Consider the following 11,843-nt stretch of genomic DNA (forward strand, 5'->3'; position numbering starts at 1 on the left):
AAAAGACCCATTAGGTGTTCAACCCCGGAGCCACGCGTCATACAAAAAGCTTCTAAAGATGAACATCAAACCGCCAGCAAAAATAAAATTACACCAAAATTTACAATTAGATCGTGGAGAAAATCTATCAATTAACTCAAATGAACAAACGAACCAGCCAATGAACCCCATCGTTATTATTTGACGAAGGAGAGATCTTTCCTAACGTTGATAGTTACTGTGATAGATGTAAAACTGAGACAGCTACACTGACACACATGTTTTGGTCTTGTTCTCTACTGGAACAGTTTTGGAAGTCAGGTTTTTTCCTACAATTTCTAAAGCGCTTAAAATTAATCTACAACCTAACAAATTAACTGTGTGCTCTTTGGAATAATTCCTCAAAATACCCGCGGTAGTTCTTTGCCTGACCAACTTGTTATTGCGTTTGTTACATTGATAGCTAGGAGGGCCATTCTGTTGAAGTGGAAGGATACGTCGGCTCCCACTCTATCACAATGGTTCTCTCAAGTGATGTTATGTCTTAGTTTGGAGAAAATTATAAGTCGAACCTATGTTTGATTTTGTGAAAAGATGGGGTTCATTTGTTTGTTCTCTTTTTACATTCCTTATTTAATTTATATATCTTATTGTAATTTATAGCTTTTTTTAAACTACGTAATGCAATGTACCGCCGCTGCGAAACAAAATATTTCACAACATATGTCAGTGATATTAAACTGTTCAAGAGAGGCAGAAGAAAGGAAACTATAGGCCAGTTAGTCTGACCTCAGTGGTTGGGAAGGTGTTGGAGTCAATGATGAGGTCTCAGTGTACTTGAAGTCACATGATAAAATAGGCCCTAGTCCACATGGTTTCCTCAAGGGCAAATCTTGCCTGATGATTCTGCTGGAATTCTTTGAAGAAGTAACAAGCAGGATAGACAAAGGAGAACTGGTTGATGGTGTGTACTTGGATTTTCGAAGGCCTTTGACAAGGTGCTGCACACGAGACTGCTTAACGAGCTACGAGCCAATGGTACTGCAGGAAAGACTGTAGTGAGGATAAAGCAGTGGGTGATTGGCAGGAGGCAAAGGGTGGGAATAAAGGGAGCCTTTTCTGATTGGCTGCCGGTGACTAGTGGCGTTCCACAGGGGTCTGTGTTGGGATAGATTCTGTTAACGTTATATGTCAATGATTTGATGATGGAATTGTTGGTTTTGTTGCAAAGTTTGCAGACGATATGAAACTAGGTGGAGGGGCAGGTAGTTCTGAGGAAGTAGAGAAGCTACAGAATTAGGAGAATGGACAAAGAAATAGCAGATTGAATACAGTGCTGGGAAGTGTATGGTCATGCACTTTGGTAGAAGAAATGGAAGGGTTGACTATTTTCTAAATGGAGAGAAAATACAGAAGTCTGAGGCACAAAGGGATTTGGGAGTGTTGTGCAGGATTCCCAAAGGTTAATTTACAGGTTAAGTCTGTGGAAAGCAAGTGTGATGTTAGCATTCATTTCAAGAGAACTGGAACTTTATAAAGCACTGGTGAGGCCTCACTTGGAGTATTGTGAGCAGGTTTGGGCCCTTTATCTTAGAAAAGATGTGCTGAAACTGGGGAGGGTTCAAAGGAGGTTTGCGAAAATGATTCCAGGACTGAAAGGCTTGTCATATGAAGAGCGTTTGATGGCTCTGGGTCTGTATTCACTGGAATTCAGAAGAATGAGGGGTGACCTCACTGAAACCTATCAAATGGTGAAAGGTCTTGATAGAGTGGACATGGGGAGGATGTTTCCTGTGGTGGGAGAGTCTAAGACCAGAGGACACAGCCTCAGAATGGAGGGGTGTCCTTTTAGAAAGGAGATGCAGAAGAATTCCTTCAGGGTGTCCTTTTAGAAGGGAGATGCGGAAGAATTCCTTCAGCCAAAAGCTGGTGAATTTGTGGAATTCTTTGCCACAGGCAGCTGTGGTGGCCAAGTCCATCTGTACATTTAAGGCCGTGCTTGACAGATTCTTGATTGGTCAGGGCATTAAGGGATACGAGGAGATTGGGGCTGAGAGGAAAATTGGATCAGCCATGATGGAGCAGACTCGATGGATCAAATGGCCCCATTCTGCTCCTATACCTTATGGTCTAAAACTGATTACGATTCTGATACAGATGAGACCTGTTGTAGATTGGGGGGCTGCATTGGCGAGAACCTTTACTTCATCCACAAAAAGATCTATCAGTGACCAACCATTTTAATTCCTATCCCCATTCACATTCCAACCTGTCTCCTAACACTACTATGAGGCCTCTCTCTGGATGCAGGAACAACATCTCATGTTCTGATGGAATGAGTTATTTCGATTTCTCAAGGTCCACTGCTTATTCCCCCTTACTCAACCCTCTTCTACAATTCCCCACTCTGACCCATTGCCACTTCTCTCCTTCCTATTACCTCCCTCTGGTTCCTCTCCTCCTTCACTTCCTCCAATGGTCCACTCCTCTCTCCTTCTTCTTCTCCAACCCTTTACCTTTTCCACCTGTTGCCTCCCATTTCACCTATTACATGGCAACACAGACAAAATGCTGGAAGAACTCAGCAGGTCAGGCAGCATCTGTGGCAATGAACATGACTCATCACTCTGCCTGTTCTCCATCTCCCTCTTGTTCTCCCCCTCTTTCTTTCTCCTGAGGCCTCCCGTCCCATGATCCTTTCCCTTCTCCAGCTCTGTATCACTTTCGCCAATCACCTTTCCAGCTCTGAGCTTCATCCCACCCCCTCCGGTCTTCTCCTATCATTTCGCATTTCCCCCTCCCCCCACTACTTTCAAATCTCTTACTATCTTTCCTTTCAGTTAGTCCTGACGAAGGGTCTCGGCCCGAAACGTCAACAGTGCTTCTCCTTATAGATGCTGCCTGGCCTGCTGTGTTCCACCAGCATTTTGCGTGTGTTGTATGACTCACCAATCACTTTCTAGTTTGTACTCCTTCTGTTCCCCCACCCCCATTGTGGCTCTTCCCACTTCCTTTCCAGTCCTGAAGAGTCCCCTCCCAAAACGTCATTTCCACAGACACTTCCCCACCTGCTGAGTTTCTCCGGCGTTCTGTGTGTGTGCTGCTCTGGATTTCCAGCATCTGTAGAATCTCTTGTGTTACAAGTTCTCCATTCTCTAAGAGGACCACAACCTTGTTGAAGGGTTTTGGAAGCTTCTGAGTGGAGGTGGTGGTGGGGGGGTGGGGAAATTTTTGGGGTTGATGATCGTGCTGCCTTTCTTGGCTACCCGGAGAAGAATTTCAGAGTTGTATACTTTAATAAATGAAACTTTGAACCTGTTTTAGAAGCCCTGGACACCGCCAGATATGGAGGACCTTCATTGCTGCCCTAAACACCACCGGCAGACAGTCAGAAGTTCTCCATCCGGGATTGGATCGGAATTGTATCTTTACTCAAAGAGTTCCAAATCCTTGTGTTTAGATACCGGAAGCTCGACAGTGTTTGGGAGGTCCCTCCGCCTGTGCTTCCGGAGCCGAGGGGGTCGGGGAGAGCTGTAGGAGTCACTCATGCCTGCCCTCCCCTCCCAAAATGCCCACAAGCCAGTGAATCGTCTCTCCGCCCCGGACCCGGCACCAGCACTTGGCTTTATCAGCCGAGAATTCCCCAGGGCCCGGGTGCGGATCGTAGGGTAGAGAGGGTGGGAAAAGACTGGGACTCTCCCAGTGTGTAGGGTTATGATGGCTTGTCCAGAACTCGCGGCAACTGGCCCCAGTCGGGGTGCAGACGCCACTCCCGATCTCAAACCCCGACCCAGTACCCCCCCCCCCTCCTACCTGCTGCCGATCCTCCGGAGCTGTTAACAGAGCGCATGCGCAACTTTTTGGCACAAATTGCTACTCTCAACGCATGCGCATTTCTCTGATACAAATCGCTACCCTTGGCGCATGCGCAGATTGTCTGATACAACGACTACACCCCGCGCACGCGCGGTTTCTGATCCAACCTGTTCCTCTCGGCGCATGCGCGCCTAATCAGCTGCCATACCCCTCCCCCCAAACAAAAGGCGAATTCTGATTTCTAGCTAATGGGGGTTTAAAATGAGTTGCAAGAAGGGTCTCGGTGCGAAACGTTCCCCCGGCAGTTAGTGTGAGTTGCTTTGAAAATGAATTAACCGTGTCTGCCAGTACCGGCTCCCCTCTGCCACCTGCCTCAAATCCGTCAATGTTTAAATGTGGAGAACTTAGCGCTTAATTTAACAGCAAGATCCTAAAATACTATAATTAACAACAGTCACTCAATGCTTTAATAGTCAAGGTACATAATTTTATTTTTGAATAAAGTATATTTTGTTTTTAAAAAATCCAACATACTCGCAGGAAAAACAAAAACAAAACACAAGATCTTCTGAAGATGCTGGAAATCCAGAGCAACACACACACACAATGCAGGAAGAACTCAGCAGGTCAGGCAGCCTCGTTTAAGGCCGAGACTCTTCACGATGCTATCCGACCTGGCGAGTTCCTCCAGAAACGGATGGACGGGGGTATGAGTCCTGATGAAAGGTCTCGGCCCGAAACGTCGACTATTTACTCGTTTCCATAGATGCTGCCTGGCCTGCTGAGTTCCTCCAGAATTTTGTGTGTGTGTTTGCAGAATCTCTTGTGCTAGAAGATCGGCAGATTTTCTCCTGTTTGTGATTGGACTACTATACTGCGAAGTCTCTTCAGGGATGCCTACCCTGAAGAAGTTCAAATCTCCCCTTCAACACGTACAACACGCTGGAGGAACTCAGCAGGTCGGGCAGCACCCGTGGAAACGAACAGTCAACGTTTCACTAGACTCTAGAATACTACAGAACAGTACAGGCCCTTTGGCCCTCAATGTTGTGCCGACCCAAATATTCCTTTATAAAAGTACTAAACCCACGCTACCCAGTAACCCTCTGTTTTTCTTTCATCCATGTGCTTGTCCAAGAGGCTCTTAAATACCCCTAATGTTTTAGCCTCCACCACCATCCCTGGCAAGTCATTCCAGGCACCCACCACCCTTTGTGTAAAAAAAACTTACCCCAATGTCTCCCCTAAACTTCCCTCCCTTAACTTTGTATATATGCCCTCTGATGTTTGGTATTCATGTCCCGGGAAACAGGTACTGGCTATCCACCCTATCTTTGCCTCTCAATCTTGTAGACCTCTATCAAGTCCCCTCTCATCCTTCTACGCTCCAAAGAGAAAAGTTCCAGCTCTGCTAACCTTGACTCATAAGACTTGTTTTCCGATCTGGGCAACATCCTCTCCATAGCTTCCACATCCTTCCTATAATGAGGTGACCAGAATTGAACATAGTACTCTAAGTGCGGTCTCACCAGAAATTTATAGAGTTGCAACGTGACCTCTCTACTCTTGGACTCAATCCCATAGGCCTTCTTAACTAACCTATCAACCTGTGCAGCGACCTTAAGGGATGTATGGATTCGAAATCCAAGGTCCCTCTGTTCATCCACTCTCTTAAATAACCGACCATTAACCCTGTACTCAGCCTTCTGAATTGTCCTTCCAAAATGCATCACCTCACGTTTATCCGGATTGAACTCCATCTGCCACTTTTCTGCCCAACTCTGCATCCTGTCTATATCCTCTTGTAACCTTCGACAACCTGCAGCTCCATCCACAACTCCTCCAATCTTTGTGTCATCCACAAACTTACTCACCCATCCTTCCACCTCTACATCCAGGTCATTTATAAAAATAACAAAGAGCAGGGGTCCCAGGACAGATCCTTGCGGCACTCCACCAGTCACTGATTTCCAGGCAGAATACTTTCCTTCCACTACTACCCTCTGCTTTCTTCCTGTAAGCCAATTTTTCATCCAAACAGCCAAGGTTCCACTAAACCCATGCCTCATAGACCGCATCTACCGCCCTACCCTCATCAATTTCTTTTGTTACCTCTTCAAAAAACTCGTGAGGCATGACCTTCCCTTCACAAAGCCATGTTGACTATCCTTAAGTAGACTGTACTTCTCCAAATGCTTGTAGATCATATCCTTAAGAATTCTTTCCAATAGTTTGCAGACCACCTACGTAAGACTCACTGGTCTATAGTTCGAGGGAACCACATATGCCATTCTCCAATCCTCCGACACCTCCCCTGCAGCCAAAGAGGATTCAAAGATCATAGTTACTGCTCCAGCGATCTCTTCTCTCACTTCTCACAGCAACCGGGGGTATATCACATCTGGCCCTGGGGACTTAACAATCTTGATGTTTTTAAGAAGATCCAACACTCCTTCTTCCTTAATCTCCACATTGTCCAACACACAGGCCTGTTCTATTTCAACCTCACCCTGATCAAGGTCCTTTTCACTTGTGAATACTAAAGCAATGTATTCATTTTGGACCTCCCCAACCTCTTCCACCTCCAGGTACATGTTGCCTTCTTTATTCTTTAGCGACCCCACCTTCATTCTTGACATGCTTCTGTTCTTCACATACGCATTGAACGCCTTGAGGTTCTCCTTAATCCTACATGCCAAGGCCTTCTCATGCCCCCTTTGAGCTCTCCTAAGTCCTTTCTTAAGCTCCTTCCTAGCTACCCTATATTTCTCATGAACCCATCCTGCTTCCTGCTTCTTATATTTAACATATGCTTCCTTCTTCCTCTTGATGAGTTACTTCACATGTTTAGTCAGCCACGGTTCCCTTTTCCTACCATTTTTTCCTTGTCTCAGTGCAACAAACCTATCCTGAACCTAGCCCAAGTGGTCCCTAAACTTCCTCCACATTACTTTGTGCTTTCACCCTTGAACATCTGTTTCCAATTTACTCTCGCTAGTTCCTGCCTCATCCCTTCATAGTTAGCCCTTCCCCAGTTAAGCACTTTCCCATTTTGTCTGTTTTTATCTTTTTCCATTGCTATGCTGAAGCTAAGGGAGTTGTGGTCACTCTCACCAAAATGCTCCCCCACCAAGAGGTCTGTCACCTGACCAGGTTCATTACCCAGAACCAGATCCAGTATGGCCTCTCCTCTTGTCGGCTGGTCCACATACTGTGTCAGGAATCCTTCTTGAACACACCTGACAAATTCAGCCCCATCTATCCCCCTTGCAGTCAGGAGGTGCCAGTCAATATGAGGGAAGTTGAAATCACCCACCGGGGGTAGGGTTCCTCTTGTCCTCACCTACCACCCCACCAGCTTCCATGTCCAGCATATAATACCTCATAACTTTTGTCACCACCAAGCACATCTTTTCCTTCCCCGCCAACCTTCCTGCAGGGTTCGTTCTCTGCGCGACTCCCTAGTCCACTCACCCCTCTCCACTGATCTCCCTCCTGGCACTTCTCCTTGCAAGTGGAACAAGTGCCACACCTGCCCCTACATTTTGTGTGTGTGTTGCCTTGTATTCCCGGCACCTGCAGATTTTCTCCTGTTTGTGGCCAACCAATTGGAACGAGGCAACAAGTATGTCCGGTCTTAATTTTTACTAGTGCCTTTACTCAATGACAGGACTTCTGGTATAGTCCACAAAACACGTCTGCAACCAGAGCCCAGACAAATCCGGCATGGTGCTGTGTGCAGCCAAAACACGGGATGGGGAAAGCGCATTGTATGTGTGCAGTCAAAGTTTACCGAGTTCTTTTCTCTGTCCTTCAGCCTCCCAATGTTGCCACTCTGTCATTTGTTGCCTCACCCCTCTTCCTCATCATTTGCTTCGACCCCCACCACTGCCCACAGTCCCAAACCCTGACCTCTGCACACAGTCCCAAACCCTGACCACTGCCCACAGTCCCAAACCCTGACCACTGTCCGCAGACCCAAACCCTGACCACTGCCCGCAGCCCCAAACCCTGACCTCTGCCCAGTCCCAAACCCTGACCTCTGCCCACAGTCCCAAACCCTGACCACAGCCCACAGTCCCAAACCCTGACCTCTGCCCAGTCCCAAACCCTGACCTCTGCCCACAGTCCCAAACCCTGACCACTGCCCACAGCCCCAAACCCTGACCTCTGCCCACAGTCCCAAACCATGACCTCTTCCCACAGTCCCAAACCCTGACCTCTGCCCACAGCCCCAAACCCTGACTCTGCCCACAGTCCCAAACCCTGACCTCTGCCCACAGTCCCAAACCCTGACCTCTGCTCACAGTCCCAAACCCTGACCACTGCCCGCAGCCCCAAACCCTGACCACTGCCCACAGCCCCAAACCCTGACCACTGCCCACAACCCCAAACCCTGACCACTGCCCACAGCCCCAAACCCTGACCTCTGCACACAGTCCCAAACCCTGACCACTGCACACAGCCCCAAACCCTGACCACTGTCCACAGTCCCAAACCCTGACCTCTGCCCAGTCCCAAACCCTGACCTCTGCCCAGTCCCAAACCCTGACCTCTGCCCACAACTCCAAACCCTGACCTCTGCCCACAGTCCCAAACCCTGACCTCTGCTCACAGTCCCAAACCCTGACCACTGCCCGCAACCCCAAACCCTGACCACTGCCCACAGCCCCAAACCCTGACCACTGCCCACAACCCCAAACCCTGACCTCTGCACACAGTCCCAAACCCTGACCACTGCCCACAGCCCCAAACCCTGACCACTGCCCACAGTCCCAAACCCTGACCACTGCCCACAGTCCCAAACCCTGACCTCTGCACACAGTCCCAAACCCTGACCACTGCCCACAGCCCCAAACCCTGACCACTGCCCATAGCCCCAAACCCTGACCTCTGCCCACAGTCCCAAACCCTGACCTCTGCCCACAGCCCCAAACCCTGACCACTGCCCACAGTCCCAAACCCTGACCTCTGCCCACAGTCCCAAACCATGACCTCTTCCCATAGTCCCAAACCCTGACCTCTGCCTGCAGCCCCAAACCCTGACCTCTGCCCGCAGCCCCAAACCCTGACCTCTGCCCGCAGCCCCAAACCCTGACCTCTGCCCACAGCCCCAAACCCTGACCTCTGCCCACAGTCCCAAACCCTGCCCACAGCCCCAAACCCTGACCTCTGCCCACAGCCCCAAACCCTGACCACTGCCCACAGTCCCAAACCCTGACCACAGCCCACAGTCCCAAACCCTGACCTCTGCCCACAGTCCCAAACCCTGACCTCTGCTCACAGTCCCAAACCCTGACCTCTGCCCACAGCCCCAAACCCTGACTCTGCCCATAGCCCCAAACCCTGACCTCTGCCCACAGTCCCAAACCCTGACCTCTGCCCACAGCCCCAAACCCTGACCACTGCCCACAGTCCCAAACCCTGACCTCTGCCCACAGTCCCAAACCATGACCTCTTCCCACAGTCCCAAACCCTGACCACTGCCCTCAGCCCCAAACCCTGACCACTGCCCACAGCCCCAAACCATGACCTCTTCCCACAGTCCCAAACCCTGACCTCTGCCCGCAGCCCCAAACCCTGACCTCTGCCCGCAGCCCCAAACCCTGACCTCTGCCCGCAGCCCCAAACCCTGACCTCTGCCCACAGCCCCAAACCCTGACCTCTGCCCACAGTCCCAAACCCTGCCCACAGCCCCAAACCCTGACCTCTGCCCACAGCCCCAAACCCTGACCACTGCCCACAGTCCCAAATCCTGACCACAGCCCACAGTCCCAAACCCTGACCTCTGCCCACAGCCCCAAACCCTGACCTCTGCTCACAGTCCCAAACCCTGACCTCTGCCCACAGCCCCAAACCCTGACTCTGCCCACAGTCCCAAACCCTGACCTCTGCCCAGTCCCAAACCCTGACCTCTGCCCAGTCCCAAACCCCTGACCTCTGCCCACAGCTCCAAACCCTGACCTCTGCCCACAGTCCCAAACCCTGACCTCTGCTCACAGTCCCAAACCCTGACCACTGCCCGCAGCCCCAAACCCTGACCACTGCCCGCAGCCCCAAACCCTGACCACTGCCCACAGCCCCAAACCCTGACCTCTGCACACAGTCCCAAACCCTGACCACTGCCCACAGCCCCAAACCCTGACCACTGCCCACAGTCCCAAACCCTGACCTCTGCCCAGTCCCAAACCGACCTCTGCCCACAGCTCCAAACCCTGACCTCTGCCCACAGTCCCAAACCCTGACCTCTGCCCACAGTCCCAAACCCTGACCACTGCCCACAGTCCCAAACCCTGACCTCTGCCCACAGTCCCAAACCCTGACCTCTGCACACAGTCCCAAACCCTGACCACTGCCCATAGCCCCAAACCCTGACCTCTGCCCACAGTCCCAAACCCTGACCTCTGCCCACAGCCCCAAACCCTGACCACTGCCCACAGTCCCAAACCCTGACCTCTGCCCACAGTCCCAAACCCTGACTCTGCCCACAGTCCCAAACCCTGATCTCTGCCCAGTCCCAAACCCTGACCTCTGCCCAGTCCCAAACCCCTGACCTCTGCCCACAGCTCCAAACCCTGACCTCTGCCCACAGTCCCAAACCCTGACCTCTGCTCACAGTCCCAAACCCTGACCACTGCCCGCAGCCCCAAACCCTGACCACTGCCCGCAGCCCCAAACCCTGACCACTGCCCACAGCCCCAAACCCTGACCTCTGCACACAGTCCCAAACCCTGACCACTGCCCACAGCCCCAAACCCTGACCACTGCCCACAGTCCCAAACCCTGACCTCTGCCCAGTCCCAAACCGACCTCTGCCCACAGCTCCAAACCCTGACCTCTGCCCACAGTCCCAAACCCTGACCTCTGCCCACAGTCCCAAACCCTGACCACTGCCCACAGTCCCAAACCCTGACCTCTGCCCACAGTCCCAAACCCTGACCTCTGCACACAGTCCCAAACCCTGACCACTGCCCATAGCCCCAAACCCTGACCTCTGCCCACAGTCCCAAACCCTGACCTCTGCCCACAGCCCCAAACCCTGACCACTGCCCACAGTCCCAAACCCTGACCTCTGCCCACAGTCCCAAACCATGACCTCTTCCCACAGTCCCAAACCCTGACCACTGCCCACAGCCCCAAACCCTGACCACTGCCCACAGCCCCAAACCCTGACCACTGCCCACAGCCCCAAACCATGACCTCTTCCCACAGTCCCAAACCCTGACCTCTGCCCGCAGCCCCAAACCCTGACCTCTGCCCACAGCCCCAAACCCTGACCACTGCCCATAGTCCCAAACCCTGACCACAGCCCACAGTCCCAAACCCTGACCTCTGCCCACAGTCCCAAACCCTGACCTTTGTCCACAGCCCCAAACCCTGCCCACAGTCCCAAACCCTGACCTCTGCCCACAGCCCCAAACCCTGACCACTGCCCACAGCTCCAAACCCTGACCTCTGCCCACAGTCCCAAACCCTGACCTCTGCCCGCAGCCCCAAACCCTGACCTCTGCCCACAGTCCCAAACCCTGACCTCTGCCCACAGCCCCAAACCCTGACCTCTGCCGACCCGTCTCTGGTTTCTCATCCTGCTCCATTGAACACCCAGCTAATGGTCCCCCACTCTCCTCTCTCAGTTCAGAGGACCGTGGTGCATTCTAACAGCCCGGCTGTGTGAGACACAGCTCTTTGGAAGCAGTGAGAATGACCCTCAACATTGAAATGAGTCTGGAATACGGAGATTAACAGCCAACGCCATTCTTCCTCAGTGCAGGGATTTAAGGGACAAAGAACCCGGGAGACATAACTGCAGTGAGCTCGATCTTCTTCAGTCTGCAGAGAGTCACGCAGGGAATTCCAGGGAAACCTCCTCACACACAGCACAGTGACCATTTGGAACCCGTCACCACAGGGAGAGTGAGAGGTGAACAGCAGGGATGGGGTTAAAAGGACTGTCACGGAACAGAAACACGGTCAGGACCAGCTGGGCTGAATTGACTCCCCACTGTTCACTGTGTATGCTGTAGATTCACTGAGCACCTGAGACAGAG

The 11,843-nt window shown here is 51.6% G+C and overlaps 1 protein-coding gene across 1 annotated transcript in view; it reads right to left on the reverse strand.

The window, feature by feature from the left end:
- The window catches only part of LOC140716516 (uncharacterized), a 49,335-nt gene extending 45,434 nt beyond the window's left edge, over nucleotides 1-3,901 (reverse strand). Inside the window, exon 1 of the mRNA XM_073029315.1 lies at nucleotides 3,793-3,901. The gene's annotated coding sequence lies outside the window, so the exon portion shown is untranslated. The remainder of the gene's footprint in view (nucleotides 1-3,792) is intronic.
- Between the last annotated feature and the right edge of the window lie 7,942 nt (nucleotides 3,902-11,843).

Source organism: Hemitrygon akajei, chromosome 25 (assembly GCF_048418815.1).
Source record: "Hemitrygon akajei chromosome 25, sHemAka1.3, whole genome shotgun sequence".
NCBI lineage: Eukaryota > Metazoa > Chordata > Chondrichthyes > Myliobatiformes > Dasyatidae > Hemitrygon > Hemitrygon akajei.